We start from the raw sequence: 22,688 nt of genomic DNA on the forward strand, positions 1-22,688 counted from the left end.
GCAATTACTCACTCTGGAGTCAACTTTGAACTCTGCATTTTAATTGAAAAGGCTAATTGTGGGCTATTGCTCCTGATTTAGCATTTGACTTGGCAGATTAGGAAGTAAAAGGACGTTGGGAAAGGGAGGGGGAGAGGAAAAGAAAGTAAGCAGGAGTGTTGCCGAGCTCAGATTGCTGTCTACGTACCAGTGTTTCCACACACAGCACGTTGGATGCTAACTGGAGAAACAACTAAGAAGTCTCTGAGGCGTCCGTCAGGCCAGTCGGCAATGTCCCTATTTTGGGTTTATTTGCTTTTCTTTTTCTCTCTTGCTGTCTCTCCAGCTAACTTCTTAATTTTAATTCAGATGTGGAATTTCAGGAAGAATTTTCGAGAATATTATCAGACTCCGCTTGTATGTCTGATCAAGAGCATACTGCTCAGATTCTTGCAGACGCTAATGGGTAGAGACTGCCATTTGTTTTCACTAAAACGCAGCTAACAATTTTACTTAAATTCAGCAAGAGATCGAGATTATTGATAGGAGTGCCCCGAAGAACAGATTAGTCTTCTTGGAATTATTAAGAATCTAAACAATTATAAGAAAGACACCAGATATCTGAAAAGAAATGCAGCTACACCAATTGACATCCAGGACAATTAGCAGCATTATTAAAATGGCCAGAAAATTGCTATTAGAACCAAGCTGAGAAGTGGGAGAGTGTGTGTCTCTGCAGTCTTGTCCCCCTTGAAAAGCAAATTCAGTACTTTTAAAGTCTACTTAGCACAGATGATACTGTGCATTTTACAAAAATACATCCTGTAAACACACACACACACACACATATGACTCCTTTGGACTTTATACTTTTAGATCAATTGGCAAACTGTGCTGGGAATTTCCTGTGAATCTGATAAAATGCTGATAGCCTAAATTAAGGCTGAAATGAAAGGCATGAATATATGAATTCTTTAATTTTACAGTATGTTTTAAAATGTTCATTACATGTCACTTGAAAATCCACTTTATTTTTAGAGTTTTGTGGAATGCAGTTTTGGCTCATCATAGTTCTGTTGATATTTTCACTGACCTCACAAATACAATTTAATCTCTATGCATCAGCTTTCTGATCTGTAAGAATAAGATAGATGTTCTTCCCACACACTTTGCACTCAGAACTCCTCTGCTGAAACAATAAACAGGGTTGTAATATATGAATGTGAATACTGCTTTAGAATTCAATGCCATCTTTATCAACGACAAAGAAGAGCTGACATTTATGTGGTGTTTCAGTATCAAATTTGAAGATACTACAGTTAATGAAAAAAAGAAACATCTGTGTTGATATTACGAGGATTGTTCTGAAATATGGATATCACTGGAATGGCGTCAGCCTGCTACACGATTCCCAAGAGCCATTTTTTGTGGTCCAACATTCATAGAGGTCCTCAAGAAAAATGACTCCAATAAGGAGAGGAAAAGAGCCTATTGATAGACTTCAATTAAACACATTTAGTTCTTTCAAAATAGTTTAAAATCAAATCTGTGTATTTCTACTCATAAGTCAGTACTTTTGGCAAAGTTCCTCAGTTTAGAAAGCAGGGAAAAAAGATGACTTTTGGGGTAAAATGGAAGATACTTTTTTTTTTCCTGTGAAAGAAAAGATTAAAGAAAAGGTTAAGCTTTTAAAATATTATTAGAGGCAGAATTTAGAGACAATGGATTAATACTTTGGTCATGGGGAAGATGCAGATGTGAAGAAGGAAAAATGGTTAAGATGATGATTTCTAACAAATACTGTGAAATTATGGAGGCAAGTAGAACTTTACCCTTTTGATGGTCTTAGAATGTAGAGAAGACATGTTTGAAATGACAATTCGAGAGTCTGGATTTCAAAAACAGAACAAAACCAAAAACCCTTCTAGCCTGGTGGTGTCATAGACATGTCACAGCGCTGCCTCTGGAACCGCAAGCTGGGCCACCCCTTAGCTATATTGCCTACTTTTGACCCTAAGCATGTTACAAAATCCTAATAAATCTCAGTTTCTTCATCTGTACAATACAGGCAGAATAATAACACCTGTGTTACTGGATTATGGTTAAGATTAAGAGTTACTGTTAGCTAATTTTTACTATTAACTTATTTAAGGTAAAACTGCCCAATATGTGCTAGCTGCTGTTAGTCCATGACACCATATCTGTGTTTTATAATTAATCATAACTGAGTTTCCTCCAAATTACCACAAGGGAATTGTAGAAATCAAAACACAAAGTCACATTTGAAATGAAAAAGAAAACTTAAAATTTTCAGGAAAGTCAAGAACAAGGATATAAATCCATTATATCAATTGGGGTATCTGGATAGACTTTCTTTTAGTTGTCAAAGCTTCTAGAAAAAGAAAAGTGAAGATTGAAAAGAAACTAAAGTTTTAGGATTTCTTTTACTCCATTAGTAGACATATACTATTATGATCAAATTATTAGAATATGAAGAAATTCAGGCAGGAGTAAGTTCATGTCTTGTGGTAGTTTCTCATATTATTTCTAGAAATATATTTGATCAGGGACTAAATTGGTATAAAATTTGTCCGTTTTCAAGAAAGATGAAAGAAAAGACCAGAATTGAATTGATGATACAGGTGAAAATTTTATAACTCCCAATGGCTATTGGGGTTTTATTGTCCTTAAATCCCAACTCGAATTTCTATAGCAATGCCTTACTGCTACAGAGCATAAAACAGGCTATTTTTTCCTGTTGTTTGGCGTACAGACCTATCAGTACCTCACCACCAAAGTTACTGAATTTTTCTTCATTGAAAAGGGCTTGTGTGTGTGTGTGTGTGTGTGTGTGTCTGTGTGTGTCAGTCCCTTGAGGGGATTTCTAGAATGGCGTGCAGGTCACTAGCTGCTACCTGTGGTAGGATCAGGTTCACCGAGAGTGTTAACCAAAAGTAGAGGCACGACTCTGCGTCTCCGGTTACTTGGTCCATCTGCTCTCAGCTCTGGTGGAGGTTTGATTATGAAGACTGCATTTTTGCTTTGCAGACATACACTTGAGTCTTATTGAGATAATTTGCTGCAAAGAAACTCTGGCTACTGCTCAGGTGAAACAGCTTTCTTTCCATACGGTTTTACTTTACTCGAGGTGAGATCCAAGAACCGCTTTTTAATGGGAGACGAAGGATTTCTCCAGGACAACTTGCTAGGACTTCTTTGTTCAGTCTACTTTCTTTCATTTCGAGTTGACTGAGGGACATCAGATAGTATTCTTGTTTCACCCTGCATGCTTCTTGTCAGCTCTCTTGCCTTTCACAGTCTGACTACACAGGGACGTTTACAGCCTTCCAGTGGAGTCTGCCAGACCTAGGTGTTATGTGCCGTACCTCCAGGGATCATTGCCATATGGTATTTTAGGGGAGGACACAGTTCATTTCAATGCAATTCAAATGAGCAGATTTCTTTTCTTTATTACACCATTGCATTTGGAGGCAATCCACCAGAGGCAGAATCTAACTCTCAAAGGAATGCTCTGCCCACTCTGTCCATTTAACAGGACATTTGGCTCAGAAATCTAGTCGGTTGATCACACGTGTGCAACAGATGTGTGAGCATGCGTAGCGAAAATAAAAAATAAAAAATCCCAGCAGTGTACTGTGGGAAATGTAGCAGAACTACTGGCAAACAGGACACAAAGAAGTCTGGTACTAAAGCTGATTTTTGTTGATGGAAGGCAATGTTTCTTAATAGTCTTTCCCTCCTTTCGTAGGAGGAAAGGGTGTAGGTTTCCACTATTATTTTGCAGTGATTATTCATGTAATGCTGGTGAGGAAACCTTGTTCATTTTCACATACCTCATCTTATAAAGATATCATTCTAAAAATTTTGACCAGACTTTTTGGGGCCCCTGCTTCTCAGGAACTGTGTGTTGGCGTACGTCCACTGAAAAAACCACCCATTTACAAGTAGAGGATATCAGAGACATACATTCTTCCATCCATGCCCCACAGGCTTGCACGGAAAGAGAGAGCACCAGCTGTTTTTCTCATGGTGAATAAGGGTTACTTGGGGAAATCTCCCTTCCTGTTTTTATATGGACAACTAAATTGTTGCATAGCCAGTTAATTTTGGTTAGGTCAACAGCACAAGGTTAATTATTGGAACCTTCCTCTTTTGCTTGTGTGAGAGTAAAAGATTAATAGGAACCAAAAGAAGAAAATGAAATATAGTGACTTATTCCAGAGACACTGTTTATTTGGGAAATTTAAATTTTGCCTTTATTGTATTTGAAAGGATTTATATATACTCATCTCTGAAAACCTGTGTAATGTAAAATAATTTTAAAAGCTGGGTGATATGAAATTAATCAGATTCAGAAAGATCTTATAATTTGTTAAAATATTTAGGAAAAAAATACTTACATTGTATAACGGGAACATTAAAAAAAACAAAAACTAGAACAATTGGCCAGCCTACAAGATAACTCTGAAATTGTGTTCCAGCTCTCTGTTAACACCTCAGTTAGGCTTGGACAATTGTATATCTTTTTTTAAAGCTGTGCTGTGATGCAATATTCTCCTTCTAACCTTGGATTTAATTAACACATCAAAGGACACATGGACTGATTCCCTTCAATGTACTATAATATATTTTTGTCCAGCTGCATGCTATTATATAACTCCAGAATAAAGCAACCATATCACTGTTGATATATTCGACTTCTGTCCTTTGGACTTGGTCAGCACTGCATATGGAAGCAAAAACCCACCCTGTATTGTTATAAGGGTGGTTTTTCATTCATATCCTTGTTACTCTTAATAAATGTCCCAAAGAAAAATATTCTGCAGCAGCCACTCATAAAGAAGCAGAAAATGGCAAAACCACAGCATAGAAGGAAACCTATGTGAAAACACTGGTTGTGTCTTCCTGGATACAGAAAACAAATAGAGCTTTTGAAAGAGCTTGCCAATATATGCCTGCCAAATAAAATATTGTTCTATGAAGTCAGGAAAAAACTAATTTTAAAGGTTATTGTAGGTTATTTGTGGTCACTTCTGGTGTGCATACACCATGATGTCATCCTGAACTCTTCTCTATTTATATTTCAGTCTTAGCAGTCTTTTGTCTAAGACTCGATCTCAGCTACTAGAGACATCTAAAATACTCTTATTACTCAATACTCATTAAAATCTAGGCTGAAAAAAATTAGAATAGATGGAAAAAAATCCCAGCCAAGTCCCGGCAAGAAATCATTCAGGCAGATCCATCTTCTGAAATCATACCTAGGCTGTAGACATCTCAGGACACATTTGCCGGAGAACTTCTCAAGTGACTGGAAAGTAGCCATGTGTCCAAATGAGTCTCCTGGAAAATTATTGCCCTTTGAGTTGGGGTAGATGGGACTCCTGCCAGAGACCTCTCATCTGAGGAAGGGGAGCAAGGATTCCTTGGGCACTACAATTTCTCTCTCTTTCTGGGTGGACCACAGCCTGTAAGTCTTAGATATTTTTCACTTTGCTTATATGATCTCCTGCAGCAAATTCTCTACTTCCTTGTGGCAGGGTTGATTTGTTTTCTTTCTGGGAATTTTTTTTTTGCTTGGAAAACCCCTCTTTGTTGAGGGTAGTCCTCAGTGAACCAGGAAGTGTCAAATAAACACTGGATGGAGACAGACTAAGAGGCCAGTGAGATATTAAAAATTGAAAATGGAGGAAGCTAAGAAATCTCTTGAGAGGAAAAAAATGAAACAACATTTGGATATTGGAAAGAACATAAAATTTTACTGAAATGTAAAAGAAAATTCATGTTTATAGTGGAAAGTTAACACTTGAAAAGTTTATCAAGATACCTAGCTAAAGTCATTTGCATCATCTTTAAATTCATTCATTCAAAAAGTGCTTTGTGAGCATCCTGATGTGCCAGGTGTATTGATGTTAGAGAACAAAAGAAATAAGTGAATTATAGATATAGTAGAAGGTATTAAGTGCTATGGAGAAAATAAAACAGGAAAGGAGGATGTGGAGCGCAGGGATGGAGGAGTTTTCATTTTAAATGTGGTGATCTGGGGGGACATCTCACTAAGAAAGTGGTACTTGAGCAAAGCAAAAAGTTGTGGGAGGAGCGAACCATGTTGCGTTCTGCAGGAGAGCATGGTGGGCAGAAAAACAGTACATGAAAAGCCCCAAGCCAGCGGGACATGCGGTGTTTTAGAGAAACATACATACAGGCACTTTAACATGCCTGAGAGATTCGGAGCAAAAACACATTTGGTAACATAATTTTGTCACTGAATACGAAGGTGTGCTATTCAAGACTCAGGTTTAGGTAAACTTTGAATATCTGCTCGTAGCATGAGAATGGAAAGTATTTGTAAGTCCAGTGAGGTGAAACATGATTCTGATGTGTCTGTGGTTGTTTTATCACCACAGTGATTATATTGTGCTAATATATAGTAAGTACCCCAGACCTATAAATGAACTTCATCATGAGATTGGCAATGATTTCTTACTGATCTGTTCTTTTTGTGAAACTTAGTCTGTGAAATTCCTTTCTCCGTTTGCATGGCTTTGGAGATGATGCACAGTGACGTGTGGATCCTGGGGTATCCCTTTAGTACAATTCCCTACTGTAATGGATGTTTGTTCGCCAACGTGGGATAGTTTTAGAAAGGTGTGATTTGGGGTTTCCATGTTCCTGGGTTGCTGTGTATTGGGAGTAGTCTCTTGGGAAGAAAATTGGAGGGAAGACTGAATTACAACTAGCAATAGGAAGACAAGATTGGAACTTTCCTTTTTTTCTTCTTTTAATTGTAGGAGAAAGAGAGTACATTTGGCCCCTTGATGAGATTGTGCACTCTCTTTGACATCTAGATAACTGTGTCCTTTTGATAGCACAGAGGGCAAACTACCCAGTGAGGCATCAGCCACCTCACTAGAGCACAAGTTTATAGCTTGTCATTCTGGATCCTACAGGAAGAGAGGGAAGAAAAGAGGTTATTTTCTCAACTTGTGAATCCTGTTTAAAAATAAATAAATTTTAAAAATTAAAGTTAAAAAAGAAAACAACAAGGGAATTTGGTGCAAGGTTAACTAGGGACAAAATGGGACTGACTCAGGGGTGAGTCAGGCTAGCTATCCCTGGGTCACTGCCAGGTTCACTGAGTGAACCTCAGACCAGGAGCATTGTTGTCTCTCTTTGGGTGTGTTCCAGTTAAGGCGCGCTGCTGTTCAGAGGGCTGAGCTGCTATCCATGCATCCCTGAGGGGTCTCTAAATTCTAGTTGTGCTCTGGCTATAAATTAGCTTGAATGATCCCAGAGACTTTCAGTTGCCTTTTTCTGTTCTTCCTCTATGATTGACATGCGACTCAGCTGACTTACAGTGATGATTAGGAAATATTTTACAGACTGTTGAAGAAAGTTCCTGCAACTCAGATCTGGGATTTATTTAGGCTCTCTCCAGGCAAAGGAGAATAGACATCATTATACCTCATGATACGGGATAGCATATATTGGCACAGAAGTGAAAAGAGTATTGAGTGGCCGATGTAAGATAAGGCTGGGCAGCCGCTGGTTACATGAATGACATAAACTGACTCTTGTGCAGAATTTTATTGGTGTTTGTTATTTACTTAGCCATTCATCGATTTAGATGAAAGTGGTTCATTTTGATAGAAAAAAAAGATCACCTAGTACAGGAGGGCTTATAATGAAAACCAGCAGTTCTGTAACCCACATGTCTTTCTCCCCACAGTTCTGCTCCGAAGAGGCAGATACTTGTAAGTTTTAATTTTGTGTTCTGCTACTTGTTTTTAATCTAAAACATCTATTTCCCTAGTTTTTTTTTTAAAAAACAGTTTAGGTTCCCAGGGGGAAGTTGAGGGAAAGTTACAGAGATTTCCCATACACCCCTGCCCCCCCCCCACATAGCCACCCCCATCATCAACAACCCCCACCAGACGAGTGCATCTGTCATAACTGATGAATCTCCATTAACATCATGACGACCCAAAGTCTCTAGTTTACATTATGGTTCACTATTGGTGTTGTACATTCTATGGGTTTGGACAAATGTATCTATCATTATGTTATCCTACAGAATATCTGTGGTACTCCAAAAGCCCTGTGTTTTCTGTCTGTTCATCCTTCTTCCTCCCCGAGTCCACGGCAACCACTGATCTTTTTATGTCTCCGTAAGTTTCACCTTTCCAGAATGTAATATAATCGAAGTGCTATAGTATGTAGCCTTTTCAGATAGGCTTCTTTCACTTAGTAATATGCATTTAAGTTTCCTTCAAGTCTTTTCATGGCTTGATAGCTCATTTCTATTTAGTGCTAAATCATACTCCATTGTCTGGATGTACGACAGTTTATGTGCCCATTTACCTACTGACGACATCTTGGTTACTTCCAAGTATTAAAAACTATGAATAAACTGCTGTATACATATGTGTGCAGGTATTTATGTGGTTATAAGTTTTCAACTTTTAGGGGTAAATACCAAGAAGAGTGATTGGTGGGTCATATGGTGGAAATATGTTTAGTTTTGTAAGAAACTGCCTAACTGTCTTCCAAAGTGGCTGTATTTTGCATTCTCACCAACAATGTATGAGTTCCTGTTGTTCCATGTCCTTGCCAGAATTTAGTGTTGTCAGTGTTCTAGACTTGAGCACTGACCATTTGAGCCATTCTAATAGGTGTGCAGTGGTATCACATTATTGTTTTAATTTGCATTTCTTTCATGGCACCTAATGTGGAGCATTTATATGCTTATTTGATTGGTATCTCTATACCCTATTTGGTGAAGTGTGTCTTCAGATTTTTGGCCTATTTTTTATTCAGATCGTTCATTATCTTACTGTTGAGTTTTAAAGAGTTATTTTTCTATTTTGGAAAGCTGTCCTTTATCAGATGTGTCTCTGCAAATTTCTTCTTCCATGTAACATCTGTGTTTAGATTTTTTTTTTTTTTGCATGCAGATGTCCAGTTATTCCTGCACTATTTTCTGAAGAGACACTGTCTTTTCTCTTGCTCCTTTGTCAAAGATCAGATTTGTCTGGGTCTATTTCTGGGCTTTCTCATCTGTTTCATTGATCTATTTCTTTACTCTTTCACCAACACCACACTGTCTTGAATACTGTAGCTTTTTAGTAAGTCTTGAAATTGAGTGGTGTCAATCTTCCAACTTTGTTCTTCAATATTGTGTTGGCTATCCTGGATCTTTCCATTGATATCTATAAAATAACTTGCTGGGATTTTGATTGGGATTACATTGAACTTATAGATCAAGTTGGGAAGAACTGACATGTTGATAATGTTGAGTCTTCCTATCCATGAATATGGAAAATCACTCCATTTCCGTAGCTATTGTTTGATTTTATTCATCAGAGTTTTATTGTTTTCCTCACATGGATCTTGTATATCTCTTGTTAGATTTATACCCATATATGTCATATTTTGGGTGCGACTGTAAATGGTATTGCATTTTTAGTTTTAGATTCCACTTGTTAACTACTGGTATATGAAAATGACTGACTTGTATGTTAACCTTGTATCCTGCAGCCTGGCTATAATTGTATAGATGATCATGTTATCTACAAACAAAGACAGTGTTAGTTCTTCCTTCCCAATCTCTATATGTTTTTTGTTTGTTTGTTTTCTTGTCTTGTGAATCACCTAGAAATTTCAGTATAGTGTTGAAAAGGAGTAGTGAGATGGGACATCCTTCCCCGGTCTTAGTATGAAGAACTGGAATTTCTCACCATTAAGTATGATACTAGCTGTAGGTTTTTTTTTTTTGTTTTGTTTTTTTGTAGATAACTTGATGATGAGGATGTCCATACCCTTTATTTCTAGCTTACTGAGAGTTTTTATCGTGAGTGGGTGTTAATAATGTTTGTGAAATGATTTTTACTCATCTATTGATATGATCATGTGATTTTTCTTTTTTGGTCTGTTGCTGTGATGGATTATATTAATTGATTTTCAGATGTTGAACCAGCCTTGCATACCTGGGATAAATCCCACCTGGTTGTGGTATATAATTCATTTTATACATTTTTGGATTCAAATTGGTAATATTTTGTTGAGGATTTTTGTTCATGAGAAATATTGGTCTTCAGTTTTTGTTTCTCACAGTAATTTTGTCTCATTTTGGTATTAAGGTAATGCTAGCCTCATAAAATGAGTTAGCAAGTGTTTACTTTGCTTTTATCCTCTGAAAGACATTGTGGAGAATTGGTATAATTTCCTCCTTCAGTGTTTGGTAGAATTTGCCAGTGAACCCATCTGGGACAAGTGCTTTGTTTTTGAGGGTCATTAATTATTGATTCAATTTTTTTTAACAGGTAGAAATCTATTCGGATTGTCTATTTCTCCCTGTGTGAATTTTGGCAAATTGTGTCTTTCAAATATTGGTGCATTTCATCCAGTTTTTCAAATTTTGTGGGAATAGGGTTGGCCGTAGTATTCCTTAACTATCCTTTTAATGTCCATGGAATCTGTAATGCTCCCTCTTTGATTTCTGATAATGGTAAAATGTGTCCTCTCTCTTTTATTCTTAGTCTGGATAGAGGCTTATCAATTTTATTAATTTTTTCAAGGAAACAGCTTTTAGTTTCATGAATATTCTCTACTGATTTCCTATTTCCAAATTATTGATTTCTGCTCTAATTCTTATTATTTCTTCTGCTTACTTTGGATTTATTTTGCTCTTTTTTTTCTAGTCTTCTAATTTGGAAACTTTAGATGATCTTCTTTTCTAATACAGGCATTTGATGCTATAAATTTTCCTCCAAGCACTACTTTTTCTTCAACCCACACATTTTGAGAAGTTGTATTTTTATTTTCATTTTGTTCAAAATATTTTAAAATTTCCCCTGAGACTTATTCTTTGACCCCTGTGTTATTCAGAACTGTGTTGTGTAATCTCCATGTATTTTGGGTATTTCTCAAATACAATCTGTTTCCCAAATATCTGTTACTGATTTCTAGCTTAACTCCATTGTGGTCTAAGAGCAGACATTGTATGATTTTTGTCTTTTTTAATTTGTTAAGATTTACTCTGTGGCCCAGAATGTCATCTATCTTGCTGAATGTTCCGTATGAGTTTGAGAAGAATATGTATTCTGTTGTTGGATGAAATAGTCTATAGATGTCAATTATATCCAGTTGATTGATGGCATTGTAGAGTTCTGCTGTCTGAAATTAGTATAGCTACTCTTGCTTTCCTTTGATTAATGTTAGTATGATATACTTTTCTCCATATGTTTACTTTTCATCTATATTCATATTTATATTAAAAGTGTTTTCTTGTAGGCAGCATATAGTTGGATCTTGCTTTTTGATCCACTCTGAAAATCTGTCTTTAATTGTTGCATTCAAAGTGATTATTGATGTAACTGGATTAATATCTACCATGTTCATTACTGTTTTCTATTTGTTGCCCTTCTTTATTCCTATTTTTGTCTGGCTCTGCTATTTGTTAATTCTGCTGGTTCTCCTTCATGGTGCTTGATTTCCTACATGTCTGATGATTTTTGAGGATGAGTTCTTATTTCTTGAAAGTTTATCTGGTACTTCCCTAAGGCCTTGGTTTAAGATTGGTGACCCTCAGACAAGATACGGAGTTGTTTCTCCCAGTGCCTATATTTACTACTAATCTGGGAACACTTAGAAATAAACTCATGACTTAAAATTCTTTAGGCATTCCAGCTAGCATAGCATTGATGTGTAAAACTCATTGAGAAACTGTTTGTATTTATGAATTCTTAGGAGAGTTAATTTTTTTTCTCTGCTAGCACTAAGTTTCAAGACAGGTAATTTTTCTTTTTACCATTAGCAGAAAGGGTGTAAGTAGTGGTAGAAGTTGAGGGGTGGTGTGGAGGTGGGAGAGGAGTAGATTGTAGAAGGCATACATTTTTGCCTCAAATAATCCTAATTTCTTTATAACACACCCACAAATATAACTGATGCTGTGTACATTGTATCCAGCATTTTTTGTTGTTTTCAGGGCAAGTTATATTAGGTTATCTCGGCTACCCAACTGCCAGAAAAAATTCTCCTTATCTACTTTTTGTTGTTCTTGGTAATTTGCCTTCCATTTCTTTCACTGTTTATGAGTGTCTTCTTTATTGTTGTTATTGTGGTTGTTACTGTCATTTTAAGTGCGGTGCCATAGGAAAGGAAAGCAAATATGTGTGCTGAAATTACTTGAGCTACGAATTATTTAGAAAGTTAAATTTTAATTAGCAACTATTACTTTTCATAATAGAAGACAGCAAGAAATTTTTAAAAATAAATATTCTTTGTTTTTTATTATTTTGAAAGTGGATATTTTAAGTGGATTAGTGGAAAAGGGTTTTATATTGGACTGGATATATGAACGTTTGGAATATCACAGTTAACAATATGCTAATATGATTAGAAGTATATATATAATTATATACTTAATTTGTTCTTTCAATAAATGCAAAAATATTTTTCAAGCATTTTCTATATACCATATACCAAATGAAAATATTCACAGAAAGTATATTACTTAATTGAAGAATCAGAATATTTTCTTTTAAAATGTATTCAAAGAATAAGAATGTTTTTCTATTCTGGAATATTATGTATAATTTAAATATTATTTGAAGCCAGTTATATAAATGTAGATTTTCAAAATGTATTGAGTCAAAACATCAGGATATAATACAAAATTTTAAAATGTTGCTATTCTTTTAAAAGCACTGATATGACAAAAATTCTGGCTTTAGATCAGAACACATATATTAATATTTCATGAAGAAAGGGAAATTTGGATTATATTTATGATATGGCAAATAGTAAAATAAATATACAGTAGATAAGAATATTTCTCTGTGGTCTGGCCCATATTGATACATTCCCTGGACAGTTGACAACTACTCTCTTGGGAACTGTCAACATTAAAAAAACTGTGTGTGTGTGTGTGTGTGTGTGTGTGTGTGTACTGTCTGTTCTAGAAAAGGCTTGGCTATCGCTGTAGCAGTAGTCAGGACTGGCGGCCCTTGAGGAGACATGACTACATGGAGAAGTTAGAAGGTATTTATTCTGGTTTGATGTACATGATGTAAAACATTTCTATGATCTAGAGGACCATGGTGATCCCTGTCAGTTCTATGGATCCTCTGTAGTTAAATTTGCATTACTGATCTAGTGGATATGTACTATGTTAGAAAGACAAGAAATACGCCTTCAGTAAGTTGTTTATTTATTAAATTGGTATCACGATAACTCTGGTCTGACTCAAGATTAAAATTTAATAGACTTAACCCTTACCATTGAAATTTAAAGATACTTCAAATTGTGATAAACCTTCAAAATCCAGCTAGCTAATCTTTGAGCATCTATTATCATCTGTCCCCACTGGGCTGTCTGGATGACTGAAATAAAATTCTTGTGGAATGTATTTTCTAAACAATATGTTAGGAGTACAGATCAGATACATAAACAGAAATAAATGTTCCCGTTCATTCAGTTTGTTGGTGGTGGTGGTGGTTTTTCAAGTCATCCAACTCAGAGCTAAGATTTTTGCAGTGGAGGTTTAGGGATTCTACCATAACAAGAAATTCTTTCCCTGGAATGACACTGTAAAATCAGTACAGAATCTAGGCAAGGTTTCTTGGTTACATCCCACAGAAACACTATGTAAATTTGAAGAGTTATGAAAAGTAATTTGTAATGTGCTCTATTTCATTATTATTTTTGATTATTAAAATCAGTATCAGGCTATCACATGTAGCTTCTTAGCAGTGAATTTAGGTGAGCAATTTGGAAATGTGATATATATTATATGACCACACTAAACCAATGACTACCTTATAGGATAATATAATTTCTTTATTACTTTTAATACAGATGGACATTAGCTGTAGCTTCCTATCTCCTACCATATTAATGGATTTTGGTTGGTTTTATTTTCTTATGGAATTACACCCTTAAGTGCACCCAACAAACCAAGGAAGATAGAGTCTTCTATTATAAAATAAAATTTATTAGCATTGAAGAGCATGTCTTTTGATTTTAATCTAAACTAATGTTCAAAATAATCTCTTCATATTTAGGAAGATGACATCACAAACACAGTATTACTATACATTGTATTGCAATTAATATAATACAAAAACTTCTTAATGAATTAAAGTGTAAGAATGATCCTCATTTTCCTCTACATTACAGCAAGCTCAAGGTTATTCTTATAATAATATCACCTTTTAAAAAATTTCTTTATCATTTCTTAAAAGCAGAACAAAGTTTGAATTGAGTTAAACCAGATACACAGTGGATTATATTTAATCTTAATATGCTCATGGGAATGTTCTAAATTTTCTCATAGATTCTACATTCTCATGGTTGTAGCACTTACCTTTAATTTTTATTTTTCCTTTTGTCCATTTTCATCAGACTGTAAGCTTCCTGAAGGCAAGAAAACACTTCCCTGGTTCATATTATATTCCCAGTACATATCACAGTGTCTCTCAGAACAAGTTCTCAATAAGTACTTACTGAATGGATATTGATTTAGCAAACTACTTCTTAATGTGAGAGAAGATCTAACATTTTTTCTCTACTACATAAATTTAGAATATTCCTCCCACAAAGATGGCTAAGAAAAATAGAAAAATAATTAAGATAAAATACAGATATACATGATTTTTAAGCTTGCAGCTACTCATACCCTCACCTACAAAGTTTGTTTTATTTTCTTTAGGCTCTGGGTATGCTTCTTATTTTTATAGTTGTGCTCGGCTGATTCTCGTGGCTACAGATTGAGCTAAAATTAAATAAGAATTGGAAGAACAGAAGAGAAAAACTGGATTTTTGCCACCATTCTTCATCCTTCGCTAACCCTGAAGACCATTTTCCAAGACTGTGGCAATACAGGTCTCCTTAGAAATAGCCAATGAGATAGAGGAACAAAGGATTCAAGCCAAATGTCCTGTAAATCTAGCAGCAAAAGCCCTCTGATCCAAGCAGACATTGTTATGACATCCTGTACCTGGATTCAGAAGATTCCCTAAGGTAACCACATAGTTCAGGCAAAGGATACCTCTGGAAACATTTGTCAGTTGTTAAGGTTTTAAGAATGGCTTTGTGTTAGATTCACACTAAATAGCACTTAATATTATAGTTTTGGTAAATGACCTAATTGTCAAGAGTAACATAATGTAAATTGTTTATTTCATACTGACATTTTCTATACCTTAGTAGCTCCTTAAATTTTCACCACTATTAATAATTCAATTTGGAGACATGTCTGACTGGGAGAGAATTCTGTCTCCCGTGAGTCACTTCAGTCACCTTCCTAGTCTATGGGACAAAAGTACCCATTTCAAAAGCAAGTGTAGAAATACAGCAAAGCGAATGAAGAAGTGGGCTAGGAAACCGAAGACTCGATTCTAGTCTTGGCTCTGTCACTTAGTATGAACGTGATTCTGGCTGAGTTATAAATAGCTCTTCTGAGCCTCAGTGCCTGAATTTGTATTTACAATTCTCCCTACCTGACCTCCCTTAACAGAAATAAGATAATCATCATGGAATTCCTTTATACTCTCAGATACCAATACACATTTGAGATACTACACTTAAGTATCAAGGTAAGTGTCAGAGAACTCAAAAATGTTCTCATTCAGAAACAGGATTTGGAAGGATAATAGCTATGAAAATAAAAAAGATAAGAGAGTAGTGACTGAAAGGGAAGAAAAAGCACTCACAACAGCAGCAGAGTCAGAAGTCCTGAACTGAAAGTCTACAGCTGGTAGGAAGGAAGATGAGAATGCTGGGACCACGTAGGGCTTGTGTTCCTTTAGCTAAGAACTATAGGATATTTCTTAAGTGAAGTCTGTTGTTGCTTAAAATTGTCAGTGACTTACAGGCCTGGGAAGACCTATCCTAAAAGGTTATGGTGGCTGATGTTCCTGGAATGATTATCAATTAAAAATACTTTGACTTGTGCCCTTGACTAACACAGTTTGGCTGAGTCTATTGTAACCAGGAAAAAGCAAACCATCTGAAGCATCTCAGGTACTTGGTCGTCGTGGGCAGCTTATGTTTTTTCACGTGGAAGATGAGCCCCTCAAAGGATGCCAAGTAATTGAATTGAGCCAAGACTTCTTAAGTGAAATAATACAATTTTAAGAAGGAAGTTGCTTTTAAAAAAAGTATAGATTTTTTATAAGCTCATGTAACTACAAAAGCATGGGGGAGTCTCTTAAAACCTCACTTTCTTATTTTTTTAAAAGGTATCTTGACCACATACTTTTAACTTTATGGTGTTAAAGGTTATATAAGCTTAACCTTGGGCAATGCTATAGCCTAATTTAGAAGGAAATCAGGTGATAGCCTTCTTTGTCCTCTATTTTCTTTAATTTTTCTTTGAACGGAGAAAGGAAACAAATTATTAGAAGCAAAGAATGGCTTCCATTTATTCTTTTATTCTTAGAACATGAACATAACAAACCCACCTGGTAGGTCCCCAGGTAAGTGGTTCTGTCGTATATTTTTTAAGTATTTTCCACATTACAACTACCTGTGCTCTTCTTAGAATCATGCTCTAGACATTCCTTGGCTAATACACCCAGAAAATAAAGGGTCCGACAAGATCAGCCTTTTTAAGTTTCCACTTTTTTCTACTCCTCTGCTAATGAAGCTATTTTGAGAGGTTTCAGTGAATCAGTAAATAGGCATCATCACCTTCATATAAATTTAAAACTCTCTTAAACTCATATCAAACAGTTAGATTTCACCCTTTTTTGGCTGTTGAAAAATTATTACTTGTTCTGAGTAATAAAAAATATTTAAAGTAATTCAAAAGTTATTGGAGGGTGTTACTTTCTTTATTTCTCAAGTTGTTGCCTGATAAAATAAGAATAATCCTCAAAATAAAAATATTCATTGGGATTTCATTAGAATTATGTTCCCTGAAATGTACAGTAATGTTCTCATGGGCAAACATTTTATTTCAAGGACAAAAATGAAGAATGTGAGTGTGTTAATCTGCATTGTAAAGTACAAGTTCAGATTAAGCTACCTGGAAACTTGGAAGCCAAAGGAGTGCCTACTACGTGGGTAAGTTTTTATATCAGGTAAGAGTAGTACTTGGGTACCAGTGCTGACTCGAGTGATTTAAATATATAATTTTATTTTTGTCAACCAATAAAAAGTATAGAGATAGGCAGTTATTGATAGCTGTTCAATAGCACAAGAGTGCCAAGGATTCTGGGGTGAATTTCTTAGACTTCTATTCATGGTCCAAAATAGCTTCTGGACCACAGGACCTCACAGGAATGTTTTGGGAAAGAAGAAAAGAAAGGGCACTTGTCAGCTCAATAAACTTTTCCAGAGGTCTCATCCAACTGTTTATTACATTTTGTTTACGGGATATGCTTACATCTTACTGACCATCTTTTGCGCACGTGAGGCTGAGAAATATGTTTTAGCTGGGTATACTGCCTCCCCCATCCTCTCTTACAAAAGGAGGAGTGAAAAATGGGTATGATACTGGTAGTGAAGAGCTACTGCCACATCTGTGTTACATTTCAGTGCCCTCTCAGACTCCTCTTTGGAGTTTGTCACCCAGAGTGAAAGAGAAGAAACAAAACGTCACCCACTGACCACGCTTGTTATAGGAGCCTGAGTTTATCTCTCACTGTTGATGGAGCAGTAATTAGACCTCACTCTACTGGAGGAGTCCAGACACAGCTGTACTGGGAAGCTCCGGGATAGGATACACAGAGCCCTGGCATTCAATGTTTGAGGTTTCCATTGTTCAAGACTAGCCTTGAAGGCCCATGGCATGTAACAAATAACTAAATTTTCACCTTATGTCAGTTTTAGCCCCCTCCACACCCAGAGGCATAAAGTTTTCTTACACAGAGAAGTGTAATCATTATCTAGGGATATCATAGCAAAGGACTACACACTAGGTGGCTTAAACAATAGAAATTTATTGTCTCACAGATCTGGCATCCGGAAGTCCAAGATCAAGGTACTGACAGAATTGGCTGTGAGAGACAGTCTGTTCCATGCGTCTCTCCTAGACTGGTGGTTTTCTGCCAAGCTTTGGTGTTCCTTAGTTTATAGATGCCTCAGCCTGATCTCAGCCTTCATCCACACGTGGTGTTTTGCCTTTATCATCACGTAATGTCTGACTCTATGCAAATTTTCTCTGTTTATGAGAAAACCAGTCATACTGGATTAAGGCCCTAGTGACTTCATCTTGAAGAAGACAACTACATCTGCAGAGGCTCTGTTTTCAAATAAGATCACATTCAGAGGTACTGGACCTCAGCATACACTGTGAGGGAACACAATTCAACCCATAACAGCTGGTATGCGACTTACTTAGAAAATGAACCTGCAGCCTCCACACTGCAACAGTCTTTTTTTCTTTTTTCTTTACCTCCATTGTTACAGAAAAATTTACACTATAGGAATATTTAAGAATTTTTAAGGGCCTACTCAGTGCCGTACATTGGAAATACTGCTTTTAGTACATTATCATGAAAATATATGATGCATTTGGATTACAGCTGAATTACTCTTGAATCTCAAGACAGATTTATTCCACATTATGACTGTTCAGTTGACCAGTTTTCACCATAACAGCTCACTTTTCTCAAAATAATACGTTTTTTTTGGAGTAACAACATTTTTTAATCTTAAAATGTACTGAAAACTACACGCTTAAATCAGCAATGTATTTCCAGGAAAAGACACACCATTTATTTAACACAATAATTTCTTGTGAGAATATCATTTGAAATCAATTCAAACTGAGCATCACGTTTGGATGAAACACAACATTTTTGCCCTGTGTTAGGATGCGGGTGAGAGGAAAGAAGATGTAGCATTTTCTGAATCTTTAGTCTCTTTACTACATGTTCCCATGTGTTCCCACGTGGTTCATTGCTCTCAAGTTTTGCATTTTGTCATAGTCCTAAGGGAAAGAAATAATTTTCCAGTGAGTTGAATTTGTCCACCAAAAATGATAAGGTCAAGTCTTCAAATCTGGAACCTGTGAATATGAGTTTATTTGGAAATAGGGTCTTTGCAGATGTAACTGAATTACGATATCACCATGGAGATTGGGTGCTCATCACGAGACTGATGTCTTCATAAGTAGAGGGACATTTGGACACACAGACACAGAGGGAGAACACCATGTGAAGACAGAGATGGAGATGATGCATCCACAAAGCTAAAGAACACCAAGGATTACCAGCCATCACCAGGAACTAAGAGAGAGGCGTGGAACAGATGCTCCCTCAGTGACTCCAGAAAGCTTGCCAAGGCTTTTGGACTTGATTTTGGACTTTTGGCTTTCAGAATGATGAGAGTAAATTTCTGTTCTTTCAAGCCACCCAGCTTGTGATAATCTGTTATGGCAGCTCTAAGAAACTAATATATCCAGCATATCCAACTTTGACATCAAATTCCTGTCTGAAGATAAGGACCAACTGCCACTCTTATTCACTCTCTTCCTTCCTTGGTGAGTAAAATAAACTTTTTTACAAATTATGTCCCAGCTTTGTTTTACTTCCACACTATTGTTTATATTTATTCACGCTATTTATATAAACATGTTTTCATTGTTCACTTAAATATACACATATATTCCAATCTATAAAAATAAAGTATTTTGGATTGGGATAACATACTCCATAATTATCCTTTAAAATGAATGGATTTTGTTGTCAATTTATGGCTTTTCACTTTAGGGCAAGGTGTCAGGAACAAAATTAAAATGATTAAATGAGACATCAACTTTACTATAATTCTGATGGTCACAAGATGAATGGAGAAAAAAGTGTCTCTAGCAAGAATAAGGTAAGTGAGTGTGTTGTTTTCCTGGGAAAATGGTAATATATTATTGGAAATATACCTAATTATTCATATAGCTTAAAAAATACATGTATAAAGGGAGAGGAACCATGTGAATTTGTCAGGGAAAGAAAAGAAGAGCAAAGCAGGAAGTGAGGAATAAGGAGGTTACAGAGAAGCAGCAGCTGGGAGGAGCAAACTGAGAAGTACTTGAGGGCAGTGGATTTTTACCATCATTCTTGCTCTCTGACAATTGACTTTAGTCTTCAGCTCTGTTTATCAGATTGTGCAACTTATAAGATTAATTTTTTTAGACTTTCATATTGGTAATTTATTATTTAAAAAATAATTGCTAATCCCCTTGCAGCCTTCAAGTGTTTGCTCAAATATCACTTTGTCAAATAGTATACTGACTACCCAAGTTCTGTGACCTGACACGCCTCCCCAGTTCCTGGACTTTGGGGCTCCCTGACCCTGCTCCACCTTGTCATCTTTTCATTGCCCTTATTACCTCTAGGTTGGATATTTACTTATTTGTTATCTTAATTTTAGTCTGTTTCACCAACCCCCAGAGCAGAAGCTCCTTGGACTCACAAAACTTAGTGACTGATGAATCCCGCGAACCTAAGGTGGTGTCTGGCACATAATAGGTGTTCAATAGTTACTTCATTTTTTTAATGAATAAGTGTATCGTCTTTAAAGTTAATAACCTGTGGCACGCACAGGACTGTGTTTTGCCCATTCACCTTGTATTTTATATATATATCTATGACAGTGTGTATTGGACTGGGGGTTTGGTGGCTTACGTGTTCCTGTTTTATCACTTGACATGGAATTACGTGTGCTTAAAGAGGAGTTGTTGCTTGAGCTGCTGCTTGCTTCCTGAAATGTCTCTATAACATAGTTTAGTAAGATGTTAACAAATCCCAATGAAACACATCTGCTCTACTATTGTCTCCAACTCCTGGTCTCTTCAAACTTTTAAAACTGTCATAGCTTACTGGAAACACGACTGTATTTGAAATTAGTTCAATAAAACGGTAGTTGCAGATGCTCCATTAAGGGTTTAAACACAAAACTGTCAGCCAAAGAAAAGGGCTTGTAAATGCCTGGCCATCACTCCAGTGCTGCAGAAGGAAGTTTTCTGGGAATGAGGGAAGTGGGGCTCCCTGCTTGCTGACACATAAATGACTGAATTGGAGGGATTTCTTAGTCTGTCTGCTAATCAGTGGTGTGGATGTGTAACTGGATGCTGGTACTGCAGTGCAGTTGTAGGTGGAAGTCCAGGAGGTGATGAAAGACAATCTGTGGTAATAGAGTTGGAGGAACTCAGGGGATTGGATCAAGCAGGTACAGTCTCCCTGTTCCCTCTTTCTCATTTCTACAATCTAGAAAGTACAGGGCGATGCTTTCAAATTTAATTGATGGCCCAGTCTGGCATAAGTGATTCCACATGGTGGTTGACAAATGACTCTTGGGTTAGCCCCTCCTCTTATTCAAGAAATAGACAAATTAGCCGAATGTTCTCTTTTCTCAATAGAACTATCACTTGCACATCAATTTATCTATCTCAGATGAAATCTCTTGTCCTTGGTTTTGGGGGAAAGTGGAATATCATAAATAGAATTGTCTTATGTTCTCAGTCATTAGGTTGATGGATGGTTGAAGAAAAAGCAGAATTCTGGGTTTTTCAGAGGTACGCCTGTGCTTAGATCGCGTCATATGGTGACTCGCAGTGTAACTATACTAGTATCTCTTTACACAAGAAAAATTTCTTTTAAATAACAGTATCAATTTGGGGTTGCTCAAGGGATTTAATAGAAAGGCTTAGAACATGGCAGTGGTAATACGTACTCAGAAGGTCAAAAATTCTCAGCTAGAGAATGGTTCAGTATGCTCATTCATCACTGTCTACTTTTGCTCACGTAAAGCAAAGACATTCAACTAAGTGTAAGTTATACTACTGTGACAGCAAAATTAGGTTTTGGAAAAAAAATGTGTAGCAAATCCCAATTTACTACTGTCAGTTCACAGCATTGGACTCTCATAATCTTTATTCTGTAGATATTTCTGATTGTGTTGTTCCCAAAACTTACGGGCAGAAATAACTCTAAGCAGTGTCAATATCTTTCATGTATATAACACATTTCTTCTAAAAATGGTAATGCATTATATAATTAGCTAGTTAATAATTTTATAGAAAAATCTTGATTAAAATATTCTCAATTTACCAGGAATCAAAGACAATTGAGAGGAAACAAAGCTAAGGTTTCTGTAATCTTTTGAGTAGACTAGATTGGAGAGATGGCTTTTACAACATTCTTGGGAAAATTCACAGTTGAGGATTTGTAGGCTGTGATCCTCAGATGAGGACAGCTGATACTCAAGCACATTACTGAAGCCAAGTGGTGGGATGATACGCTGCATCCAAGCTCTTCCCATGAGTGAATAGGCTTTAGCCTTTCTGGCCTGTTTTCTCAATGCTGGAGAAGACTTCGCTCATTCTTTGGAAGTTGAGTCCAAACGGAAACTCCACTAGATCTCCTGTCCTGCCTCTGTGTGGTCCTGGGTGACCCACTTTAGCTTGAAGGAGCTCTGGGAAATTTGATCTGTCTACTTCCAGTTTAAGGGCTACTCCTGGGTGGTCCTTAGCAGCTAAAAGAGTTTGGTTCTGGGACCATCATAAGATACTCAGAGAAGTCCAAGAATCTGGGCCTGGACAAGATCCAGTCTCTTAAGGATGGTGGTTACTCCTGAGAATTTCAGTACACAAATTGGCAGAACTAGAGAAATTCCGGGAGAAAGTACAGATAACACTGAACATACCTCATGAAATCTGCAGCTAATCTTGGTTAGCATCTTCCAAG

At 36.4% G+C, this 22,688-nt stretch overlaps 1 protein-coding gene across 16 annotated transcripts in view; it reads left to right on the forward strand.

The window, feature by feature from the left end:
• Nucleotides 1-22,688, forward strand: part of CRPPA (CDP-L-ribitol pyrophosphorylase A) — a 331,012-nt gene that overhangs the window by 244,803 nt on the left and 63,521 nt on the right. For 14 of the 16 annotated variants that reach the window (XM_032483917.1, XM_032483907.1, XM_032483909.1 and 11 more), the window contains 4 exons: nucleotides 14,711-15,021; nucleotides 16,966-17,067; nucleotides 19,358-19,489; nucleotides 19,719-19,827. The gene's annotated coding sequence lies outside the window, so the exon portion shown is untranslated. Of the gene's footprint in view, nucleotides 1-12,962; nucleotides 13,042-14,710; nucleotides 15,022-16,965; nucleotides 17,068-19,357; nucleotides 19,490-19,718; nucleotides 19,828-22,688 lie in introns of all 16 variants that reach the window. The other 2 variants (XM_032483901.1, XM_032483904.1) reach the window with 2 other exon arrangements.

Source organism: Camelus ferus, chromosome 7 (assembly GCF_009834535.1).
Source record: "Camelus ferus isolate YT-003-E chromosome 7, BCGSAC_Cfer_1.0, whole genome shotgun sequence".
Classification (NCBI taxonomy): Eukaryota; Metazoa; Chordata; class Mammalia; order Artiodactyla; family Camelidae; genus Camelus; species Camelus ferus.